Source organism: Phascolarctos cinereus, unplaced genomic scaffold (genome assembly GCF_003287225.1).
Source record: "Phascolarctos cinereus isolate Bilbo 61053 unplaced genomic scaffold, phaCin_HiC Scaffold_9;HRSCAF=440, whole genome shotgun sequence".
Taxonomy (NCBI): domain Eukaryota; kingdom Metazoa; phylum Chordata; class Mammalia; order Diprotodontia; family Phascolarctidae; genus Phascolarctos; species Phascolarctos cinereus.
In genome coordinates this window covers 186,924,313-186,950,422 of record NW_027556402.1, presented here as the reverse complement: position 1 = coordinate 186,950,422, position 26,110 = coordinate 186,924,313, and the positions used below count along the sequence as shown (strand labels likewise).

At 39.6% G+C, this 26,110-nt stretch overlaps 1 long non-coding RNA gene across 1 annotated transcript in view; it reads right to left on the bottom strand.

Moving 5' to 3' along the window:
- The window catches only part of LOC144455213 (uncharacterized), a 103,589-nt gene extending 79,692 nt beyond the window's left edge, over nt 1-23,897 (bottom strand). Inside the window, exons 1-3 of the long non-coding RNA XR_013483929.1 lie at nt 23,801-23,897; nt 21,599-21,723; nt 8,510-8,571 (exon numbers count right to left, since the gene is read on the bottom strand). This is a non-coding gene — a long non-coding RNA (uncharacterized LOC144455213). The remainder of the gene's footprint in view (nt 1-8,509; nt 8,572-21,598; nt 21,724-23,800) is intronic.
- Between the last annotated feature and the right edge of the window lie 2,213 nt (nt 23,898-26,110).

Genomic DNA, 26,110 nt, shown 5'->3' with positions numbered 1-26,110 from the left:
AATTATGTATGTGTGGGTATATATACACACATACACACAAATATATTTATGCGTGTATACACTGGACATGGTCAATGTGTGAATTTGACTATACATGTTTGTACGAGGGGTTTTGCTTTTCTTTGTTAATGGTAAGGTGTTAGGAGAGAGAAATTGTAGGTTTTCATTGATGGAAAACAATTAATTTTAAGCTATTTTTTCTATATTCAGACTCTATTTGGCTCCAGTGAGGTAGGCCTGGAGTCAGGAAGATCTGAGTTCAAATGTGGCCTTACACACTTACTGGCTATGTGACCCTGGAATATTCACTTAACCTCTGTCTACCTCAGTTTTCTCAACTGTAAATTGGAGATAATAACAGCACCTACCTCCAAGGGCTGGCGTGAGGATTAAATGAGGTCATATTTGTAAAAATCACTTAGCACAGTTCTTGGTACAGAGTAGGCACTCTACTAATACTTATTTCTATCCTCATGAACCTGGCTTCACATACATCCCAGTCTTTCAAATACTATTCAAAGGCATTTATTGAATCTCCTTTGTGTTTTTTCTAAAAAATGTTATTTAAAATGTTTTTGTTATGCATAATGTACCACTATGAATTAGGATGAAATTCTAAAGTTTCATGACTTCCAGAGATAATGCTTTCAGAAGTGTTGTTGGCTGTGTGGCTTATTAGGGAGAGAGAGCCCAGGACTGGGAATTAGGAAACCCGGGCATTAGTGCTTGTCATCTGACCTTGGACACTTACGTTCCCCTCTCTGAATCTCAATTTACTCATTTATAAGATAAATGGGATGTGGGGGGTAGGAGGGAGATAAGGCAGATTTGTGTTGATTGAAAAAAATTTAATTAAAAAATAAGTGAGTTGAGGTAAATAATTTCTAAGATTCCTTTCAGCTCTAAAAGCAAACAAAGAAAATCAGTCCTCCAAACCAAATGGCCATTCTGTCACTGGGTCAATATTTACTCAGAATCACTCCGAATATTTAAAAATTTTAACTCTTAGAAAGCAGAATACATAATTGTGAGTCACAAACTTGACGCAAAATTTAAATCATTAGCAGAAAGAGCGCTAGACCTGGAATCTGGAGACAGAGGTTTGAGCTCTGGATCTCCAGCTTCTTAGGTGTATGACCTAGGGCAAGTCATCTGATTTCTCAGCATCTTAGTTTCTTCATTTGTTCAAATGAAGAGGTTGAACTGAATGGTCCTTAAACTCCCATAAACTCAATTAGTTTATGGATCTGAGTCCTAGCTCTACTACTAGCTTGCTATGGTCTTGGACACAATCTCCATCGGTAAAATGGGAATGATGGAAACTCACATTAATAAAGCACTTATGTTCTTAATAAATGTCTCCTTCATAACAATCCTGGGATAGGTAGTGCAAGATATTCCTCAGTTTACAGAGGAGGAAAGAGTGTCTCCAAGAGGGTTCTTGCCCAAGAAACACAATGGCTAGCTGGGGCTAGAACCCAGAACCTCTGATTATTAACCTAGTAATCATGGCACAGCAAATTCTTACCCTATCTACCTCACACAGTTGTAAGGATCAAATTAGCTGTAGTAGAGCAATCACTTTATAAGCATAAAGCACTATGTCATCCCCTCCCCCATTTTTGCTATTTGAAGCTGGGGTGTTCTCATTTTGAATTTCAAAGATTACTAAATGTAAATCCTATGAATGCCATTTGGGAATGAGTTGCTAGAGCCCTAAGTCAAATAGAGAGGTCCATAGGTCCTTTTTGTTACCTAGAAGTAATTATAAATCTACTTTCAGGCAAGTCAGGTTCTTACTGGTGAGCTCTCAAAGGCAGACCACAGGATTTTTAAACTGGGTGGTAATTTAAAAGTAACAAGCAGAGAAGAGGCCTGAGTAAAACGTAGGGAAGAGTTCTGTGCATGCTTTCAGTTGGGCCCAGAATAAGTTTTTCACTGTGTTAACACTGGTGGTGAAAATCACCAGAGACAGGTGGTGTGGAGAATGAAGGGGATGGAGCAGAGCAGTTTCATTAAGAAGGCAACCCCAGGGGGAAACTCAGGTACAGCTGTTTCAAAGACAATCACCAATCAGTGGGAGAAAGGGCAAACAAGATGCCAATCTACCCACAGGGGATCAACCAAGGGAACGCAGAACAGAGCCAGCTGTCCCTTGGGGAGATGCCAAAGGAAGGAGTGGACAGAGCAGCAGTAACTCAGACAAGGTTGAACTTTTATAAATTCAGGGGGAGGTGGAAAGTGTGGAGGAGGGATGGATAAAATTTTTGGCAGAAGCACAGAGGTCTTTGGGGAATTCCTGGTACAATTATCCTCCCAATCAAAAGCAACCACAAGAGAAAGAAGAAAAAAAAACCATAACATTTCTCTCAAATGCCTGGAATTTCAGGTGAAGAGAAAGCTGGTCCAATGGAGAAATAATAATCTGCCCACATATAGACTGCTTTTCAAACAACCAATTATTTGTTTCTAGTGATGTTATTATTTTTCTTTCCCTCACTCTTCACTACCATCTTTTCCCAATTCTGAGTGACCCGAGAGTAGTTTAAAAAAACAATTTTCAAAATAACATTTTAAAATATGATTTCATATTTTTGCTGAAAATAGGTAGTACAGTGAGTAAGAGTGTGGGACTCAGAATAAGGAAGACCTGAGTTCAAGCCAATCTTAGACTGTGTGACCCAGGGCAAGTCACTTAACCTCCCTCTGCCTTAGTTTCCTTATTTGTAAAAATAGCATTTACCTGAAGATTGAAGGAGATAACACATATACAGTGCTTTGCAAGCCTTAAAGTACCATGGAAGTGTTAGCTATTATTATGCAGTAGAAAAAAAGAAAAAAAAGTAGGAAAAAAAAAGAATTTGTGGATTTGGGTTCAAGTTCCAGCTCTGACATTATTAACCATGAGAACCTGGACAAATCACTTATCCTCTATAAACCTCAGTTTTCTCATCATGAAATGATAATATCATACTCATGTTACTTGGCTCACTGTAAATCTTTTAAGTATTATAGAGCCGTGAGTTATTACTGTCATGACATTACAAAATGACACAGGTTGGCATGGGAGAAAATTGTGCCATACTGGAAATCAGGCTTATATTCTATCCAGTAGGAAATGAAGGAAGGAAACAAGCATTTATTAAGCACCTACTGTGTGCTGAGTGCTTTTAAAATGTGAACTCATTTGATCCTCACAACAACCTAAAAGGTAAGTGCTATTATTATCATCCCTATTGTATAGTTTTGGGGCAACTAGGTGGCTCAGTGAATAGAGTGCTGGGCCTGGAGTTGGGAAGATTCATCTTCCTGAGTTCAAATCTGTCCTCAGACACTTAGTAGCTGTGTGACCCTGGGGCAAGTCACTTAATGCTTTTTCCTTATCTGTAAAATGAGCTGGAGAAGGAAATGGTAAAACACTCTAGTATCTTTGTCAAGAAGATCCTGGGGGCAGCTGGGTGGAGTAGTGGGTAGTGCTCCAGCCTCGGAGTCAGGAGGACCTGAGTTCAGATCTGATCTCAGACACTTGACACTTACTAGCTGTGTGACCCTGTGCAAGTCACTTAACTCCATTGCCTAGCCAAAAAAAGAAAAGAAAAGAAAAGAAAAGAAAAGAAAAGAAAAGAAGAGAAAAGAAAAGAAAATCTTTGGGGCAGCTAGGTGGTACAGTGGATACAGCACTGGCCCTGGAGTCAGAAGGACCTGAGTTCAAATCTGATCTCAGACCAGGCACTTGACACTAACTAGCTGTGTGACCCTGGGCAAGTCACTTAACCCTAATTGCCTTGAAAAAAAAAAAGAAGATCCCAAAGGGGGTCATAAAGAGTTAGACACAATTAAATTGACTGAAATTTTAAAATTGATGAAACTGAGCCAGATGAAGGTTAAGTGACTTGCCTGGGTCACACAGCTAGGTCTCTAGACTCTAGGTCTGGAACTCTATCTACTGCACTACTTAGCTGCCACTAGGGTTAAGAGAGACTTGCCCATTTTTGTTCTGGGGATAGGATCTGAACCCAGGTCTGCTTTGACTTTAGGTACCCAGCTTCTTTTTTGTATACCCATACACATTATTCTATAAATTTTATTTTAGTCCTTAACCTTCTATTAACTTATTGTGTGATTTTGGGCAAACCACTACCTATCTTTGGGATTCAGTTTCAATGTATAAAATGAGGACCCTTAAGGACCCTTATAATACTGTGATTTTTCATGAACTTATCAAAGAAAAGTGTCAATAGTTTACTTTTAGATGTTTGTTTCTCTGTATTAGAGGACTTAGGAGGAATATATGTGTTCAGGAAATTGTTTTGCTTAGCGAGGCATAGGCCAAATCTTACCCAAAACTTTATGTGCTCTCTGTTGGGTGTCTAGTAGGAAAATAAAGTTGCAGAGGGGAAAAAGTGCTTCATTAAAAGCGTAGGAAATTATAGAAGAAGAATCACAAAATGTTGAACTGAAATGCACCTTTGAATATTAGAGGTAAAAGGGATCTTAAACCCTCATTTTGCAGAAGAGGAAACTGAGGCCAGTGATGTGAAATGATTTTGTCCAAAGGCACAGAGTGTCAGGGGGAGAGTTAGAATGCAAGTGTAAGGTTATTTTTAGAAAACTTAACTTATTAAGAAAGTAACAGTTTAAGCATCTCATATAATCTACCCTTGCTGCATGGCTGAAACACTGAGATAACGTGGGTACATTATGAGATCCTACGAGTCAGCAAATTATGCAACAGAGATTATGCTTTAAAAAATAAGCAAGGTTGAATGAATAGCTGCATAATAGGAGTCATATTGGATGAGAAATCAGGAGACTGATTTCAAGGCCTGGCCTTGGGAAAATTGGCCTCAGCCTCCATTTCTTTTGTTTCTAGGGGACAGGTAGAATTCCCAAGGGAAAGGCCAATAACTACTCTCACTTCTAAAAGTTTATCAAGTACAGACAGGTCAGGATAATTGTGAAATAGGCATCTGGTCATTTGATTTTCCTTCCCCCTCTGGGGAATCTTGTTCTTTCCTCTAAACCAAAGCTTAGAGCCCTTGTATTCTCCATCGACAGGCAAACCTCCTCTCTGCCACGAGAGACAAATTGATAGAGTTAACACAAAGAGATGGGGGTTCTGGGTCTGGCTGGACCATTTGCTAAATGTATGACCTTGGACAAGTCTATTAACTTTTGCTAGCCTCAGTTCCTGTTGGATAGGGACTGAACCGATGATTTCGTTGGTATGGGGAATACCCATGTGAAGAAACTGCCTTTACTAAAGTAGCTCATCTCCTTCCCTGCAGCCTATAGTATAAGAGGGTTGCCTAGATTACTTAAAGGCTAGTGACTTGCTCAGGGTCACACTGACAGTGTGTATCAGAGGTGGGATTTGAACAGAGATCTCCAGAGTGGAGGCTCCAAGGCTGCCTCTTTATCTTCTAGGCCACACTACTTCCCTAATTACTTGAAAGTTGACTTCTTTTGAGGGTCCTTATCCACAGCAGTTTCTCCTAGCATCATTGGCCCCTTGAGAGGACAAAAACCGAATTATGCGTTGGAAATCATATTTCTGCTTAACTGGGGTGGGAGGCAGCAATGTTTAAATTCCAACTCGTTCAGTGGCCCACCTGTACCATATGTCAAGAGTTAAGCTATCACAATATTACCTCCATATTAATCTTCCTAAGAAAATTTTTTTCACTATGTCCCTTCCTAGCTCAAGACACCACAGGGCCTCCTTTTGACCTGTCAGATCAAAATCACTCCTCCACCTCCACAATTGAGCCCTACTTACTTATTCAGGTGCATCTCCCTATTTCCTGACTGAATTCTTTCCTGCAGCTATTCAGTTAAACACACACACACACACACACACACACACACACACACACACACACACACGAGTCTGGGTAGTCTTCCTTTGATGCTTTTCTATCTATGGAATTGTGAAAAAGTCACTTATCCACTTAACTTTCCTAGGCTTCACTCTTCCTCTTTTGTAAAATAAAGGAGTTGAACTGATTGATTGGAGTTATGGTCATACTAAGAAATGATGAGCTGGTTGATTTTAGAAAAGCATGGAAAGACTTGCATGAAATAATGAAGAGTGAAATGAGCAGAACCAAGAGAACATCATATACAGTGACAGCAATGTTGTTCAAAGAATAACTGTGAATGACTAAGCTATTCTGAGTATTATAAATATTCAAATCAACTACAAAGGACCCATGATGGAAGATACTATCCACCTACAGAGAAAGAACTGGTAAATAGAAGTATGTATAGTATGGTTTTCTATATCTACGTATAGATATAGACAGCTAGATATACATATGTGTGTGCATATAGGTATAAATATATACACACATACACACATGCATAGGGAGACAGCTCAGAACTTAAAATGTAACAAAAAATTAAAATTAAAAAAGAAAATATAGTCATGGGAATTTAAAAGTTATAAACTGGCCATAGAATCTTAGATTAGCAAGGGAAGGACCTTGGAAGTCATCTAGACCATTTTCCTACCTGAAAGATGAATTCCCTATAGGACATCTCTGACAAGTGCTTATCTAGCCACCATTTATTTATTGGGTGCTCAATATGCCCTTTAAAGCAATTTGTTACCCTTTTGGACAGTTCTAATTGTTAGGAATTTTTTTTTCCCATGTATAGATTCAAAATTTATCCCATAGCTTTCACGCATTACTCCTGGGACTGCCCTGTGGCGACAAGCAGTACATACACGCCTGACTCTATTCCCCTATGACAGGGCTTCAAATACATGAATAGAACCATCAGACTCACCCTCCCCTCCAGATCTTTTTCAGGTACCAAACCCTCAGTTCCTTCAAACCATCCTCATCTAGCATGATTTTAAGCCTCCTCATTATCTTGCTAATTTTAACAGCTAGCGTTCATATAGCCCTTTAAGGTTTGTAAAGTGTTTTACAAATATTTTCTCATTTGATCCTCACAATAACACTGGGAGGTAGGTACTGTTATTATCCCCATTTTACACATGAAGGGACTAAGAAAGATGGAGGTTAAATGACTTGTTCAGGGTCACACAGTACATTTTTGAGGCTACATTTGCACTTAGATCTTTCTGACTCTGATGTCAGGGCTTTATCTGTTGTGCCAGCTGGATGTCTTAATCCTCATTCTCCTTCTCTGGATGTGCCCAGGATTGTCAATAAGTGATCTGACCAGAGCAGAGGAGAATTAAACTACTGGGTCCTTAACTTTCACTTCTCCTTCTTCCAACCTTCATCCCCAGTTTTGTCTCATCTTTAATCCATAGTTTATTTTTGAGTTTATCGACTCCCTGGGACTTGCTCCATACAGCTTTTTACAATTGGTCCTGAACCTTCTGGCATTCGATCCTCAATATAGAGCTAGATGTAGCGAATTCAGAGGCAGCCTGGTCTAATGCCCCTCTTTCCCAGTTGAGGTCCAGAGAGGTGACTCGTTTGTTTAGCATCACACAGAGCCAAAACACAGGCATTCTGACTCCAAACCTAGCACACTTTCCACCGTCCCAGGCAAACTCCCAGACTGACTCCTCAAACAGACAGAAACTTCCTGGTATGACAGAAGAGAGGAATGAGGGATGGCCCTGGGGTTAAGAAACCTGAGATTAAACCTGACTGCTCCTTTCTACCCATGGGACCTTCATAGAGTCACTTTAATCCCCCAAGCTTCAGTTTCTTCCTCTACAAGACATAAGTATGATTCTTAACACTTGAGACGATTTATGTGAGGGGGGCATCCATGAGAAAGCCTTACCTATTTCCCTAAATGGGTTAGGAGGGAAAGCAGTTAATCTACAGAAGAAATAATCCTCCAGTGTTTTAGATCCTAGCCTCTCTCTCCTCCCTCGCTTCATCTTTGATTTTTGCAGCTGGAAGCTCCACTTCCTTGTCTTCTCTGGGGACCCTCCTCTTTCTCCCTCTTCATCTCTTATACCTCTAGTAACTAAAGCAAGAAGAGTTGGTCCTTAAACAAAAGATTTGCATGAATGTAAACATAAACAAAGGCTTAAACATTTTAATTTCAACGAGAATGAAGAGCCTTCCCCCACAAATGCACTTGGGGAGAAGGGCTGGCTACCCCATGCTAGTTTTGTTACTAGAACGAGGCAGTGAGACCAGATAACCCACAATGCCCCTTCTATCTCTGGTCCTAAGTACTTCTTATTTTGACCTATGCTCCCAGTATTATGACAAACAAATCGAGATTATCATTTGGTGGTTTCCTCATTGTTAGCTCGTACTCCTGTCCCCAGAGCAGGACAGAATAAGGTTGGCGCATCCTTCAGTCTCTCTGAGATAAATATGGAAAACCTCTTTGCTCTCCTTTGAAAGTGATGCACTGACCACATCGCCCCAAAGGAGGCCTCTGACTGTGGCTTCAAGTGGGACATCTATTTGCCCTTCCCAGTTATTTATGTGAGTAGCATGTCCATTCCTGGGGCTGCTCATGCATTCATTATCTACATGGTAGGGGAATGGGGTATACTTACTGCCTGTTCATGGTCCCAGGGGCCAGAGAACTCATTTGGAGTCAATAAATCTTCAAAAGGGCCTGTAGAAATAAGAGGAAATTGGTAAAGCCTATCTGAAATATTGTATTCTAATCCTTCTTTAATTGTAACAGTTGCATTTTGTTAGAAAGGAACACAGCAGGAGAGATTGGAGTAATTGATAGAGCAGAGATCAATCAAGATTCATAATTGGCTTATTCAGAGAGCACTGGGTGACTTTTTTTTTTCAGCTGTCCTCTTTCTGTCGGTGTTAATGCCGTTTGCCGCAGGGACTTCACAAACACGTATTGAGCCTGGTTTTCCCTTGTGTGCAATTGTGGGCTCCCCCTGGGCGCTAGGGACAGGTTGGGTCAGGTATTGCCTACTCAGAAAAATCCACAGGGCTTTCTGAGCGGAGAGCTGGAGTCAGGCCTTTTGTTTTAAAATGCAACTTTGCTCCTTGCTAAACTTTATGTTTTTGTAGCAGTTTTTTCCCCCCATGAGATACCAAGATTGAGAGCTGGACCTGACCATATGGGACCAATTCCTCCCACCCCCATGCCCATGAGGAAATTGTCGCTGAGACAGAGCATGTGACTTGTTAGGGGAAGTAGGGTATAGTAGAGTGAGCTTATAGTCAGGCTCAGCTAAATTCAAATTCCTCTTCTAACACTAGTATGTAAAAGAGTTAGTCATTCAACTTGTATGTATCTGAAGACACAGTTGTTGTTCAGCTGCATCCAACTCTTTGTGACCCCATCTGGGGTTTTCTTGGCGAAGACACTGGAGTAGTTTGCCATTTCCTTCTCAAGCTCATTTTGCAGATGAGGAAACTGAGGCAAACAGGCTTATATGACTTGCCCAGGGTCACATAGTTAGTGTCTGAGGCCAGACTTGAACTCAGAAAGATGAGTCTTTCTGACTTTAAGCCTGGCACTATCTGCCATTCCACCTAGCTGTCCTGTACCAGTGAAATAATAAGTCTCAGCACCCCCTTTCACTCCTCTCCCTCCCTCCCTCCAAATTACAGATGAGCAAACAGGCTCAGAGTAATTAAATGAGTTATCGAAGATCTCATAGCTAGGCTGAGGTCGTATTTGAACTCTGGAAGATGAGTCTTCTTGACTCCATCCACTGAAGCCAATAGACCCTCTGAATTAACTCCCGAGTTATAGACTGATTGAGACTTGTTACTTCACTAGCGTAGGTCAGCTGGGCAGCGCGGTGGAAAGTGCCAGGCCTGAAGTCCAAAAGACTCATCTTCCTGGTGCTTTGACATGAGATAGAGTGCTACGAGAGATCCCACGTGGGAAGGTTCTTTTCTGATGCGAAAAATCAGGGCAGGATTCATAGAGGATGCGGTAGCATTTTAACGGGTGGTACTGGAAAGATGGCATCCTAGAGCTTGGGAACAGTATGAGCAAAGCACTTAGATGGAAAAATCGTGGGATGGGGTCCAGAAATAAGGAGGAGTACAGGTTAGTCATGTGAAAAAGACTATGAACCCCAGTTCAAAAGATTGGTTGGAGCCAGATGGCAGGCCTTGAGTGGCAACCTAGGGCATTTGCATTTTATCTTCCTAGGTATTAGATATCTTCCTGAGTTCCAATCGGGCCTCAGACACTTACTAGCTGTAGGATTCTGGGCAAGTCACTTAACCCTGTTTGCCTCAGTTTCCTCATTTATAGAATAACCCAGAGAAAGAAATGCCAAACCATTCCACAATCTTTGCCAAGAAAATCCCAAATGGAGTCACAAAGAGTTGGAAGTGACTGAAATGGCTGAACAATAACAAATTAGGAGGTTGGGTTTTTGTTTTAGAGAGGAACTTGGGGTAGTTAAAAGTTTTGGGTTACTAGGAATGTGACATTAACAGGAAATAGTCTCTGTACTCAGAAATGGCTAGATGTTTCTGTCCAATGTTTTGTGTTCTTGCATTTTATAAAGGAGGTGGTGAAAACTGGACAGGGAATGAGAAAGAATGATCAAAAATGCCCATAAAGCAAACGATAGTGTAGCAAATACTGGGGACATTTTACTCAATTTGGTGGAGGAACCCACTAGTGAGAAGAAAAATGACCCAGCTCCTCTCCTATGGCAAAGATAGTAAGGCTCTTTTAAAGTAGAAGATGAATAAAGTGAAGAAGAGGACCAAGACAATTAAAAACACAACACCATGAAGAGATTGAAACAGCTGACATACTAGAAGTGATGCAGGTGGAAAAGGGACTTACTACCTTGGTTGGAGGAGTGGTGATTGGGGAGCCTATTGTAAGACAAACTGGGCCGCTCTCCTTAGGTGAACATATTTAGTGGAAAGGGTGGGTCAGAGCCAGTGCTGGACTGGAAAAATCATAGTCCATGAGCAGCATAGGATAATGGAAAAACACTGGGCTTGGAGTCAAGGTTTGGGTAAGTAAATTATGGGATGTCAGAACCTGAGAGACATAGAATAGAGAATATTCAAGTTAGAAAGAACCTTAGATCATATAGTCCAGTCATTCATTATACAAAGAAATCAAATGGGGGCAGCTAGGTGGCGCAGTGGATAGAGCACCGGCCCTGAAGTCAGGAGGACCTGAGTTCAAATCCAGCCTCAGACCAAACCCTTGACATTTACTAGCTGTGTGACCCTGGGCAAGTCACTTAACCCCAATTGCCTAAAAAAAAAAAAAGAAAAGAAAAAGAAAGAAAATGAGGCCCAGAGATGGGATGCGTTCATTAAAGAAGAGTGCTTTGCGCAATTGTCAATGCCTAATAAAATGCTTCATTCACTCACTCATCTCAAAATCAGGCCTCCTGAATCAATGGCTACAAAGCTTCCTGCTAATAAAACCCCAGATCAGCTAGAAACTGATGATAAAATTCAGGTTTTGTAGCTTAAAGACTGACAATTGTTTCTATAGCCATAGGGATAGGTTTCCATGCTTGCAGATGGTTATGCTTTTTATCACTAACTCAGCCCCCGACTTTCCATCTGCTTTTCTTCTCTTTTGAATGGTCCCCTTCTCTCCCGGCCTCTTGTTCAGTCATTTTTCAGTTGTGTCTGATTTTTTGTGACCCCATTTGAGTTTTTTTTTTTTTGGCAAAGTTACTGGAGTGGTTTGCCATTTCCTTCTCTGGCTCATTTTACAAATGAGGAGACTGAAGCAAACAGGGTGAAATGACTTGCCCAGGGTCACACAGCTAGTAAATGTCTGAGGCCAGATTTGAATTCAGGAATATGAGTCTTCCTGAATCCAAGCCTGGCACTCTATCTACTGGGCCATCTAACTGCCCTTATTCTGAGCCTGTACCTTATTGGTACTTATGGAATGTCCTATATTATTGGCTTAATAGACTGTTAGATGACAACTTTACTTGTTGCCTCAGCCCATCTCCTGAGTAGAGGAACCACCAGGTCTCCCTTTGTCACCCACCCTTTCTACCTTCTTATTCACTCAATTGTTAAGGCAAGTGCTGACGAGGCCAAGGTCATGGGTTTCATAACTTTATGAGCCAATTAGCTTCAGTTAGAGGAAAAACTCCAGGAACTCAAGGAGATATCTTAAGCTCCACATCCACAGTGTTGAAGGGAGGTTGGCTTCATTGGTTAGGGTCACAAAGCAAGGGGGCAAAGGTCATTGGATTTAGTCCCACGTGGCCAGTTAATCTAGACCTGTTCCACAGCTGCAGGCTGCTTTCTTAATGTGGGACTGATTGGTCACTTCTATTCAGTTAGCCTCTATTTTTCAAATAGGAAAATTATGACCCCAAGATGGGATTTGGCTTGTCCAATTTCACATAGGTAGTTAGGTTAAAAACCAGAAAGTCCAACCATTTTTAAATATAAGAAATAAAATACACATGGCTGTAGAACCTGTCATGAATTTACTGATTATGAACATTAAGAGACAATTAAACTGTCCCCATTCCTGACCCTATCCCCATCCCCAAACCCCTACAAGAACATATTTCTTTCCTTGGGCACGGTTACTGGCCTTGTAGATCAAGAGAATGGCACAGATTCGATTCTTCATTTGACAGCTACCCTTGTAGACAAGATGGAAAGATCTAGACCATATGATAAATTAGTTAGATGGATTTGAAGTGGGCAAGGAGTAAGTCATAGCGCTGGGCTGACTGGGTGTATTACAAGTTCATGCTATTTAATTTCACCTGGGTCCTAACTTCTGTACATCAGAGCCATTATTCTCTTTTCACTGATTCCATTGTCCTTGTCTTAGTGGCTATTGCAGGCCTTCTCCTTTCTCCTCAAGCTCTTCTCTCTTACAGCAGATGTCCTTGCTGCCTGAGAACACGGAAGCCATCTGCTGTGAATTTCCTTTTCTCTTCTGCTCCAAACCTTAAAATGGCTCCACAGGCTCACTCTCTTTCCTTTTTCACTCCTGTCTGTGAGGAAGAGGTGAGCCCCTCTCCTTGCCAAGGCTAACTCCTCCACTCGTGCCATGGATTTCAATCTCTCTTTTCTCCTCTAAGTTACTTTGCCACTGGATCATTCCCACCTCCTCTTATTTCCAGTCTCTCTCTATCCATTGGCTTTTTCCCTATAGCCTATAAACACACTCAGGCCTACCCTATATTTAAAAAAAAATTTAAAAAAGTCTTTATTCTGCTATTCCCTTAAGCTGTTGTCCTATATCTCTCTTTACATTGCCAAACACCTAGAAATAATCAGCTACCTTCACTGCATCTATTTCCACTTACTTTTCAACCCCTTTCAGTCTGGCTTCTGATCCTGCCATTAATGGAATCTCATTTTTCCAGGTCACCAATTTGTTTTAATTGATAAATCTGAGGATCGTTACCCATTTTTCATTGCCTTTGACTAATCTCGCAGCAGTTTTTAAAGTTGATGAACATTCCTTCCTCCTGGCTTCCATGAAGCAGTGGTGTCTTGGGTCTCCTGCTTCTCCTCAGTCTCCTTTGTTGGATCATTAAGACAGATGTTCACGAGTCCTCTCTCCCAGAGCCTGTTCTCCTCTGTCTTCATATTTCCTCTCTTGAAGAATTCATCAGCTTTCATGGGTTTAAGCATTACCTCTAAATCTATATATTCATCCCAATTGTCTTTCCTGAATTCCAGTTATATGGTATCTCCTGCCTATTGGATATCCCATGTTGTTGTTCAGTCATTTTTCAATCATGTCCAACTCTTTGTAACCCCTTGTGGGGTTTTTTTGCAAAGATACTGGAGTGGTTTGCCATTTCCTTCTCCAGTGTGTTACCATTTTACAGATGAGGGACTGAGGGTTACGTGACTTGCCCAGGGTCAGTCATATGGCTAGTAAGTGTCTGAGGCCAGATTTGAACTCAGACCTTCCTAACTCTATGCCTGGCACTCTATCCATTGTGCCATCTAGTTGCCCTTAACACATATCCCATAGACCTCTTAAACTCAACATGTCCTGAATAATACACCGTAGCTTCCTTTCTTCCTAAACCTGCTTCTCTTTCAAACTCTTCTATCTCTGTTGAGGACATCACTGTTCTTCTAGTGATCTAAGTTCGTAACCTTGGAGGTATTCTTTACTCTTCCTTCTCCCTTGCTCCCCATATCAAAATAGTCCATTCTACTTCTCTAAGATCTTTTACGTTTGTCTTTCTCTTTATCCTTGTTCCTCATCCAAGTACAAGGCTTTACCATCTCTCACCTGGACTACTATAACAGTCTAGTAACTGTCTTCTCTACTTCTGATTTTTCTCCTTTCCAATCCATTTTCTGCAAAATATCTTTGTAAGGGATAATACATCTGATTAAGGTACAGAGAAAGTAAGTGACTTTCTCACAGTCACACAGTTAACAAGTGTCTGAGGCTAGATCTGAACTTAGGTCTCTCTGACCCGAAGTGTAAAGGTTTGGGTTCTAGTTATTCTTTGGATTTTCCTTGGGTTTCTACTTCTATAAAGTGTGGAGATGGGTGATTCCCAATAGGAAATTAAATTTTAAAAAATTCTGAATTTTTTCCAAGTATTTTCTCCCTACCAAAAGAGTATTTCCGTGTACGAAGTAGAATAGAAAAAGAGGATTATTTGTGAAACCGTGACTGAAATGGGCAACATTTTACAGGACTTCAAATCTTATATTACCAAAAGTTCTTAGTTTTGAAACCTATAAACTCAAAACATTGGCTTCTTCCCCTTCCACCCTTGTCTTATCCTGCCTTCGCTCCTTCCTTCTCTCTGGTTTCCAGTCCCTGCCCTCTGAGTCATGGAGGATGAAGTAATCTGTGGCAGATGATACTGATATTTACTAATCATATTTTTCTTGGTCCAGACCTGTGAATTTTGTGATTTTATTGAGTGTAGAGTTCTGGTGGTACTCAGAGTATAGAAAATCTCTTCACTCTCTCCTGTAACTTTTAGTCTTAAGACAGTTGCTTTGGGACACTGAAAAGTCAAGTGTCTTGCCCATAGTCACAGAACTAGAGTTAAAACTAAAACAGAGAGCTTCCTGACTCCAAGGCTGGTTTCCTATCTACAGTGCCATGGCTAGTCTCAGTTTACATTGCATTTTGCAGATAATTGACTAGGTGACTTCCATGCTTCCTTCCAATTCTAAGTTCTGTAATTATGGAATCTAAACAGCAGTTATTTCTCGCCCTAGATTTGTGATTTGTGATTTGTGATGCCCCTAATGCTTCTTCAATATCTTAAAAATAGGTCACAAAATTCTCAACAAATTTTCAGAAGAAATTGTGGTACCATTTGCTTGAACTTTAAAAGTAAAAACATGGCTCTCTTGAAGGATGGAAGGGGATGGCTCTTCTAAAATTTGAGAATATGTAACTTCCCTTTTCACCCACCCGCCTCACTCATTGGTGTGAATCTTTTACTCCATTCACATTCACATTTTCCTAGACTATCCACCAAAATAGAAAGAACTTCTCATTGTACTGGCAATTTGTCTTATGTACTATTTTAATGTAATTTGGAAGCACATTTAGTGTCCTGGATCTAGACATTCTGTATGTTCACTTAAGCTTGATTTTTAAGTGATGGCATCTTTAAAATGTCTAGTTGAATTTTTCAAGTGTAATCTGGGTTTATAGTCCACCCTGGAATATTTTTCATAAGACTTTCCTAATTGGTGGAGAGAATACCTGCAGAAAGGGCATAGTTGACGCAGCAGGTTTGGAGAGGAGAGACAATCTTCTTTCCTTTTTTTAGAGAGGACACTCATAGTTCCAGGTTCTCTTGAAGACTGACTCAAGACCCATGGAGAGACAGACAGACAGACTTTGGAAGACAGATGTGTAGGTGAAGCTGTCACATGAATATGTCCCTGATTTTCAGCCTGCTTCTTTAGAGACTTTAGGGAATTGTCTTTTGGGGGAGAACAGGTCTCGTCTCTTGTTTGAGCCAAGATCTCATGTCACTCTCAGATTCTTAGGGTCTCAAGGCTATAACAGTCCTGTGTGGTCCAATTAACTTGGCTCTGATCCTTGGGCAAAAGTTGCATCGATCCTAGACAGTCCACTGGATTAAATATTATGGCAGCTTTATGATGAGGAGAGAGAAAAATGGCTGTTTTGACATCTCAGTTATCTAGTGCAACAAATGAGAAACTCTGAGAGACAGAATTTCTGGGTAATTAATAATCAAATTATTAATTAAGCCAGCTAATAATCAATAAATTGATGATCAGTGGTTTCTCTTGGTAACCAAAGACAAAAGACATGGAGAGCCTAAAAGCTTTAAATAATGCTTGAAAGGGAGTCAACCAGATCAGTGGACATTTAATGAGGAGGTGGCCTAGAAGCCTTCAGCTCCTCCAGCTGAGAACATAGCTTGATCATGAGACTCAGCTACCTCCAACAATTTGGACAAGGGAATTCATCTCTATCCACACCACTCTGTTTGTTTTTCTCTTTCATGAGCTGGGTCACCCTAAACTCTAATGGAGAGGTGTAAGGACAGGGGTTTATTTCCTTCGGGGTAAGAACTTGCCTAGAGTGGATTTTATTTGTACTCTAAACAGACGCAAGGTCTCCTAATTGTGTAGAATCTGGCCTAAGATGGAAGAGCATGTTCCCCGAGGGTTAGGGACATCTCATCAATCAGTCATGTCCTTCAGAGACTGGCTTTTTACAGGGGCTGTTTTTTAAATGAAGAAATAAGAAAAACCTGGATTTTAATTTAATAATTGGTTACTAATATAATAGTAAAATAACAATTTCTCTCACTAGAATACTCTTTTTCTGGTAATGATTGAAATCATTGTCTTTTGTTAGCCTATTTTTTATTTTTTCAAATGAGCTGAAGAAAGACAATACTATAAACCAAATTGTGTTTAATATTCCCCGGAAAACACAGATGTCAGTTCAGGATGGTAAGGCCAGAATACCCTCTATGTAGGCTGGTAAATCTTCCAGAAACACACACACATACAGACACACACACAGACACACAGACACACAGACACACACACACCATCTAGTTTGTAAGTGAAAGCATCTATTTGGAAATGGATTAGGTTTGGGTGCCAGACTTAATCCAGAAATAATTAATACCCACGTGATAACAGAAGCAAGTTTACAAAAGTGAACACTCACAAGCCTACAAATCAGGCTTCCTTCCTATCCTGGAAAATGCTCATTATCCAGGGGGAATCCCTTTGTCTTTCTGGGTTGTGCTATAAAAAAAATACATTTTTTCATAAATATTTCTGCTGGATTTAACCTTACCCTAAATGAATATTTCATGAAGAAAAAAAAAATAAACCAAGTATTTGAAGGAGGGGGTGGGGTAGGGAAAGTGAATGCTATTTAGAAAAAAGATCTACTCTTCAAATATAGAAAAATAGTAGTCTGGATCTGGTATGTTTTTAAAATTTTTAAATAATATAACAATGATAATGTGCTTAAGGAGGCACAGAGAGTGACCAGATGCAGAAGGAGAAATTATTCAAGTATTGGCTTGGGAGTGGGGGTTGGAGGAGGGAATGACAATTTTAGAGATTCAGGTCAATATTCATACATTGAATTCCTACTGTGCTTAGAGCACAGTATAAAGCACTAACAATAGCAGCTAGAAGTTATATAGAGTTTTAAGGTTTGCAAAGTGCTTTACAAATATCATCTCATTTGATCCTTACAACAGCCCTGGAGGCACGTGCTTTTATTATCCCCATTTTACAGATGGGGAAGCTTTGGTGGACAGACATGAAGTGACTTGACCAGGGTCACACAGCTACTATGTATCTGAGACTGTATTTGACTTGAAATCTTCCTTGATTCCAAGTCTAACACTCTACTCACACTCTTTGGCTGCCTGCAGAGGTTACAGAGATTACATCAGAAATATGGTTAAACCTTTTACATTGCAGGGGTTAGGGGTGTGGTGCCTCTGCAATCTAGAAAATCAGTGTAAAATCTTTTGGCCCTCCCTTCGTACCAGAGGAAAAAGTCTGAATTGTGATGGTATTCAAAGATATTAGGTATATAAGCTATTAAAAGATAAAATATGTTGATATTATACAATACTATACATACATTTTATGCATTTCTGAGTTTCTAAACTTTTTCTGTGTCATCTGCCGGGCCTTCGCGTGGCATCTGTTCTCAAAGAAAACTCTCAAAAAATTCCCATTTAATTTTTTATGTTGACCCATGATATATTGAAATTGCAGTGGGGAAAGTTGTGATGTGGAAGGGATAGCTATAGTCTCTATTCTGATGGGCCCTGGAGTAAGAAGATAAGATACAAGGATGTGGGAAAGAGAAGAGGATGTATGATTTTACTGAATACTGGTGAGGGGCCTCTATGTACAAATGCAGGTTGGCCTCTTTCCTGTAATTAATATTCTTATAGAGTTTCCTAAAGCACTGAGATATTAAGTGACTTGCCCAATGACACAAATTTAGTATGTGTGAGAGGAGGATTTAACCCTGGTCTTTGTGGCTCTGAGGCTAGATCCCTATCTACTATGTGTCATAGAGATTCCGAGGTAAATATGATACTCTATATACCATTATAAAGTCATGGGAGAGTTACAAGTAAAGTGTCACATGGGTCTCCAAGAGGAGAGGCTCATTATTAACAGGGTCCCCTCATTAAGTAGAGGTAAGGTTAATACACCAACATGGAGAGCTGTAATACACAAAATTACCTGAGAAATGCAGTAAAGAATTCAATGTGTCAGGTTCTTGAAGGGGAGAGTTGTTACTGTCCGAAGAGAATGGGGAGGGGGGGGTTCCTGGAGGAGGTGATATTTGAGGTGGCCTTCAAGCTGAGTGAAATTCAACAGGCAAGGATGGGAGTGGGAAGAATTCCCAGCAGAAGAAACGGCCCAAATAAATCTAAAGATGCAAAAAAGGTGGTCAGGGGACAGAAAGATGGTTTGAAGGAAGGATATTGAGCAAGGCTGGCAGCAAAGGCCTCTATGGGCACTCTTGGTTCTTTATTTTCCAAGTTAAAATGTGCCACATTTCACTGTTGCTAAGGACAACACATTCGATTCTTCAGATTTCACAGAATCATTTCAGCCCTGTCCAAAATGATGTATGTGTTGGAGAAAAAAAACCAAAAAACCCATCTTTTTTACTATAAGCAAGAAGTTTGAAATCAACTTTGCTCAGATCTGAAGAGTTGTTTATTTGGTAATGATTCAGAGAAAGGTCCTTTTTCTTTTTCTCTTTTAGAGAGGGAGAAATACATTTCAGTGATATGTATACAAGAGAGGAAATATGTGCTGAGTAGATTAAAAAAAAATTCCACCCTGTACTCAAGCAAATCAGCTCAATTTAATTAAATGTTACATTTAATCTTATTTGCTTTCCAACAAATGGAGAGATTTGAAGTCAAATGGATACTTAGGAAAGATTTTTTTTTCAAAGAACAAAACAGACTACACTCTTAGTTTTTCTGCTATTAAGGATAAAACATTTGTAGATGATTTTTATAACTATCTTAGCTAAGGAGTTACTCCCACTAAGGGTCTCAGGGCAATGTGCTTTTGTGTCTATTTTTTCAAATTTTATTTTAAAAGATCTTTAATAAAATCTGAAATGACTTTATCTAATCAATAGTTTCTAAATTTTTCTTCTGCAGTGCCTCTGGTGTTTTCTTTTGCTTGTTTTTTGAGTCATCTTCTCCTGATATTTCCATTGCCACTGACCATAATTAGCATTAAAGAGAATTTGAGAAAAAAAGCAATGAGCTGATATATCAGCCACTGAAGGGGGTGACTTTCTTTCTTTGTGTATCTCTGTCTCTGCCTGCTCTTTAAAACTGCATTTGCCTCTTTATTTGTCTTCTTTCTCTCTCTCTGTCTCTCTCTCATCTGCAGTTGTCATTTTCTTTTTCAGCTCATTTTTTTTTTAGAAAATAGTGTAGTGAAAGACAATGGTTTCAGGAGTGACAACATTTAGACTATAAATGAGGTTAATGTGGAAACATCATTTTCTTTGGACCAAAAAGTTGATGAATATTCAGATTTTAGAATTGGAGGACATCTTTAGAGGTGATTGTTAGCCCCTTTCTAAAGCATGAAACATTTCTGTACATTCTCTACAAATAGTCTTCTAGTCTATTTGGCCCCTCAAATGGTCATCTGGATTCCACTTGAATCTCTCCAATGACAAGGACTCTCACGGCATAGTGGGCAGCTCTGTTTGTTAGGAAGCCCCTTAATATGGAGCCCCAAATGTCTCCCAAAAACTTATGCCCATTGACCCTACTTCTGCCTTCAGAAGTCAGAGAAATCAAGACCACACCTTTTATATGAATGTCCTTGACCTCTCTGAAGACAATGACCACATGTAGCAGCACACTGCTAGGCATGGATCATTCAATTCATTTTACTAAGAAAACAAAACAGCAAAAACAATATACATGTTGTCAGGCTAAGACATTGGAAGGTCATTTCTAGTCAATAAAAGTTTTGAATGAGGTATTTTAAATGAACACACTATTGAAAACAATGAGCCAAGCTCACATAAGCATTTTGTTATCATTTGCAGTGCATCTGGGAGTCACAAACCATCACAGAAATTCAATTGTGAGAGCAAAACCGTGACCATATTTCTTCAAGTGCAAAGATTGGACTGTGGCATGTTGCAAATGGTAAGGCCTTGGACTTGGGATTGGAAGACCTGGGTTGGCACTGTATTTGCCCCACTTTTGGTGGAAAGCTCTCCTACTGATATTGCACATGACCTTCTGCAAATGAATTCACCTTTCCTAGCTTTTCTTAAGTGCATCTGTAAAATGAACACAAGATTATCTCTGAGACCCATTCCATTTCCAATGTTCTATTCTTAAAGATTCTGTCTAGCTCTTTCTTTTTATATCTGTTGTTCTGTGTTATGTGGTCTCTTTTAGCTCTGAAATCCTATGTTCTAACGACCCATCCAGTATGAACATCCTATATTTTATATTTTAAAATTCCATGATTCCGTGACATATTCGCTATTTCATTTTGGTCATAGATTTCTGTATCTGCAAAATGAGGTTAATGCAAAGGGTTGTAATGAAGATCAGATTATAGAATGTATGTGAAAATGCTTTCAAACCATTTGATATTATACCAGTAAGAAAAATAATTTTGACAATGGTCCCCAAAGGACCATTGTCCAGAACAAAATACAAAAACTTAGGAAATGAATAAAAAAAGTAAGGGAAAAAAAGAAAACATTAACACATTGTTGATGCTTATTCTGACACATTTTTTACTCCTAGACGAAGAAGACTAAGTAGTTAGCTCTCCATATGCTCAGTGTTTTATTTCTCTCTGTTGTGATTTCTAATCAGAACTAATTTCAATTCAGGTTTTCATTTCCCTTTGTTGATGACTTAACCCTTTCAAGCATCAGAGGCTAAGAAGTTGATGAGATGGGAAATTGCATGTCATGGTTAGTTTAGAAAAAAAAAGGAAATAGCACGTGCTGAACATGCTGTGGAAACTGTGTTGTGTTTCACAACAAAGGCCTGGTCTCAATCTCACACTGCAGCATTCACTACTTGTTTTCCCCTGTATAAATCACTTTCTATTTCTTGACCTAAATTTTTTTATCTGTAAGATAAAATGCTGGGATCAGATGATCTTTAAGGTCTTCTTCTGCTCTAAATCTATTAAAGAACCCGTACCTTGTTATGGTTATTGATGGTGATGATGATGATGATGATGATGTTGCTTTCTTCAATACTTTAATGATCCATGATTCTGTTGGTGTGGATGTTCTCGTCATGGATATAGATCTCAACCTCTATAACTGAGTGGAAGGATTCATGAGTTTCAGTGACCAAACAATACACAATAAAAATCTTATCTGAATTTATTAAGATAAAACTAAACAAAAAGCGAAACATCTTTTCTGAACTTATCAAGGCCCATCCTTGGACAACAGATAGAAAATTTACCAACAGGCCTGTACTAGAAGCTTTTGCAGCTTGGTAGGGTGTGCTCAAATTTACACTTCATTGCCATAGCCTTTAAGAATCTAGGGTCACCTCTAGGCTGGGATGAGGAATCACAGAAGGACTGTAGGGAAAGAATAACAATGAAAGCATATGTAATGCTTTCTAGTTCACAAAGTGCTTTACATAGATTATCTCATTTGATCCTCCAAACAGCCCTGTGAGACAAATAGGGAAATGTCACCTGATCAGCACAGGAACACTTCTCCAAGATGATTATCTTCTTTTAAAAAGACGTTTAAATTAATCTTTATTAATTTTATATATGGTAGTTAGCAACTCACAGTCACATAGAGCTTATTGCTTTAGAAAGTTTAGAAAGAGATTTCTTCATAACATCCCAGTGAGGTAGAAAATGTAAATATTTTCATCCTTCTCTTATAGAGGAGGCAACTTAGGTCTGAGGAGTTTCAGTGACTGCCCCAAGGTGATTTAATGCCAGAAATGAGACATGAGCTGACGTCTTCTGAATAGATTTCACGGGGGAGTCCATGAATTTGGATACAAAACCAAACTGTACATCTTTATTTTCATTAAACTCAACCTAAAAATTATTATTTTCTTCAATGGTTAAAAAATATTCTGAGAAGGGGTCCACAGACTTCACCAGATTGGCAAAGGAGTCTGTGGTCCCAAAAGTTTAAGAACCCCTGAGCTAGTTTCTCTGCCCCTCTCCCTCTGTCATTTAATAGATGAGGAAAGTGAGGCCTAGAAAAGGTCACACAAATAGTAAATGGCAGAATTGGATTTGAATCCTGGTCTTCTAACCCACAATCTAGTGTTCTGAACCCAAGTTCTCTATGATCCTTTAGCTTCTGCTTGAAGGCAGAATCAGGTGGAACTCACTAACTCCAGAAGAGGCTTTTTCCAATTTTATGTAACTACCATACTTCTCTCTCCCCACCCCTCTCTCCATACCTCCCTGTCTCTCTGTCAAAAGAGTGATACACACACACACATAACACACACGTATATGTATATACATATATTACTTTTAGCATATCAGTGTACAAAAAACCCAGTCATCTTTCAGAAACAATTTCTTTTTTGCTGAAACAATAAAGGGCGGACAATCAGACTAAGTAGCCAAAATGCTTTTGACACCTTTGGCATTGTTCAAAGACCACCGACCAAGAGTGGGCTCCCTTTGGCTCAAAAGAAGCCAAGAAGAGGAAGTAGAAGGTGTTTGCTGGTTAGCCCACCTTTTGGGCAGTGGTCTTTGAACAATGACAAAGATGTTGACACTTTTAGGAAATTAGAGTGGGCCAATATATTTCTTTACCCAGTACTCCTTATTCTTCCCTAAGAAGTCAAGGAGAACAAGCCCGATATTTCTTCTGATGACACCCATTCTTAATAGATGTAAGATTAGCAAAAAAAAGAGTTATATTAAGAAATGACAAAAACCAAACACCATAGAGACAGCTGATAGTTTAAAAAGAAAAATACAATTTTTCTCCAGGCCATGAGATCTAACTCTCCTTTAATTCAAAACACAGAGCAGTCTGCATGTAGAGCTCTTTTCCTTTCACGCAATCTTAGGGGAAAAAAAAGCAGCATGGAAAGGCAGATGCTGACATGATCTACTTTAACTTAACCAGAGACCTTAGCCCATCTACTGAAAAAAGTTACTGTTGAAAAGATCTAGTTTTTCAATAAATTACAAGTAGTTGTATTGATTTCCCCCCCTTTGCAGAAAGAGGAATTCTTTAAAAATTGAGTTAAAAGAGTAGATTTGCTCTTCAGCCTTCAGATGTTCTATGCAAGGTCTTTTCTGTAGATTCTTGTAAAAAAATACCCTCTTTGAGACCTGGACATGGGCATGGCTGGACAGCTGGGAGACTGGGACAGAGTGAAACCCTTCAGCTTTACCTGGATGTAGAACTTGGAGCTTCTGGAATCCAATGGTTCCTGGGGATCCTTCTCAAATGCATGCCAGAGAATGAGAAACAGCCCTTGATGAAGACCTTCTCAGGCCCTGCTTTGGGGCTGGTTTCCTGTAAAGCCAGCCACAGGCTTAGAGGGCTGACCAGCAGAAACCTTCCACTTCCTCTTCTTGACTTTTATTGAGCCAAAGGAAGCCCCATCTTGGCCTGTGGTTCTAGAACAGTGTCAAAGGTGTTAAGGGCATTTGGGCTGTCTAGTGTGATTTTGTGCACCCTTTTGTTTCAGCAAAAAGAAATTGTTTCTGAAAGATGGTTGAGGTTTTGTATATTAATATACTGTATATATGTACATATATGTAATTCTATATATGTAACACTTTTGAGACAGAAGGAGGAAGGGAAGGACTGAAGGAGAGAGAGAGAGAGAGCACATAGTAGAGATGAAATGTTTACCAAATCTTAAGGCCTTTTTCAACCTTTGCCCAGGGAGGGAAGTATGGTGTGATGGACAGAACATTGGGTTTGGGGTCATAGAATCTAGGTTTGAATCCTTGTTCTCCTGCTTACTTTCTGTCTGTCCTTGGCAAGTCACTTTGCCTCTATACTTTTGCCTTTGGCAAAGTCACCTCAATTTCTTCATCTGTAGTGGCCCATTAGGATGATATTTAAGGTTATTTCTAGCCAGGGACATACTGGTAAATGCTGAACCAATGATTCACTGAAAAAAAAAGTATGCATGACACAGTAAGTTCAATCTGTATTATTAATATTTTCTGTATCACTTTTGTTAAATCTAGATAATTAAAAAACAACAAATCAAACCCTGACGTATACCATTTGATCACACTGAAAATTTAATGATCACCTCTCATGAGCTAGAACAGGGTTGCTCTAGAAGACCCCTGCTTTTAGCTCAAACCCTATGGTCAACTCAGAAGACATTACCCTAGCAAAGAATTAGAAACAAAGTAGATGCCCATCAATTGGGAGAGTAGCTAAACAAATCATGGTACATGAATTTAATGGAATGTTACTGTGCTGTAAGAAATGTATGTGATGAATACAGAAAACTTGGAAAGACCTATGTGAACCGATGCAGAGTAAAGTAAGCAGAGGCAAGAAAATAACACATACGACCCTCACAATGTAAAGAACAACCACAAAAAAAAAAAAGAAATGTGAATGTGAGAAAATTGTAGAGAATAAGCACGGCTCAAAAGAAGAGAGATGAGAAAACACTTTTACTACATCCCTTTGCAGAGGTACATGCGTACATCACGCATGTTTTCAGACTTTTTTCATGTATTGACCAGTTAAGCTGATTTTTCTCTTTTTCTTTCTCTCCTCTCCTCTCTCCTCCTCTTCCCTCCTCTCTTCCCTTGCCCTCCCATCCCCTCCTCCCTTTCCCTCTCCTCCTTCCCCTCCCCTGCACTAATCTCCCCTCCCCTCTCCTCTCCTTTTTTTTTTTTTTTAAATTTTGTGTGTGTATCTTTAAAAATGACTGCTGTATAGGATGGTTCTCTAGGAGGAGAAGAAGGGGATAGTGGGGAAAACTATGGTGATGTTAAAAAAAGGAAAATAAAAACATTTTTTGAAAAAAAGACATCCACAGTCTTAGAGCTGTCTAGGTTGTCTGTCTCACTTTAAATTCAAGCCAAATGATGTTGAAGTTTATCTAACATACATTGACCTAGCCATTGTTGAAAATATAATCAACACCTTCCAAGAGCCTCTGACTACGTGACTTCCAGAGCATGCAGCCTAACACACCTGTCTAGGAGAAGCAAATGACACTGTTTTCCTGTCTTTGGAAACTGGCTTTGGTAGCAGAAGAAGTGAATATCATTGGTGTCAATGGAAATATCATTGCTTGCTTGGAATGCTTTTCTCTCTTTTCCACCTTTTCAAAGTCTCCACATCCTTTAAGGCTTAGCTCAAACCTCATCTCTTCTAGGAAGATCTCTTCCTGCTCTAACTATTTGCATCCCTTTTCCCCAAACCCTGGCAGCACTGGTAGTCTGTAACATTTTTTTTCAGACTGAGTAATATAATAAAGTTCTATAAAATAAACTAGGTTCATATCATTTTGGGGTGAGTACATTAGAGGTCATCTGGTCTGTTTGCTCATTTGACAGAGATGTAAAGTAATGGAGAGAGAGACAGAGACAGGCAAAGACAGAGAGGAAGAGGCAGAGGGAAACACACACAGAGATACAGAAACAAAGACAGACACAGAAAAACAGTGAGAGACAGAGAAGGGGTGAGTGGTTTGTTCTACCCAGGTAGAAACTGGCTG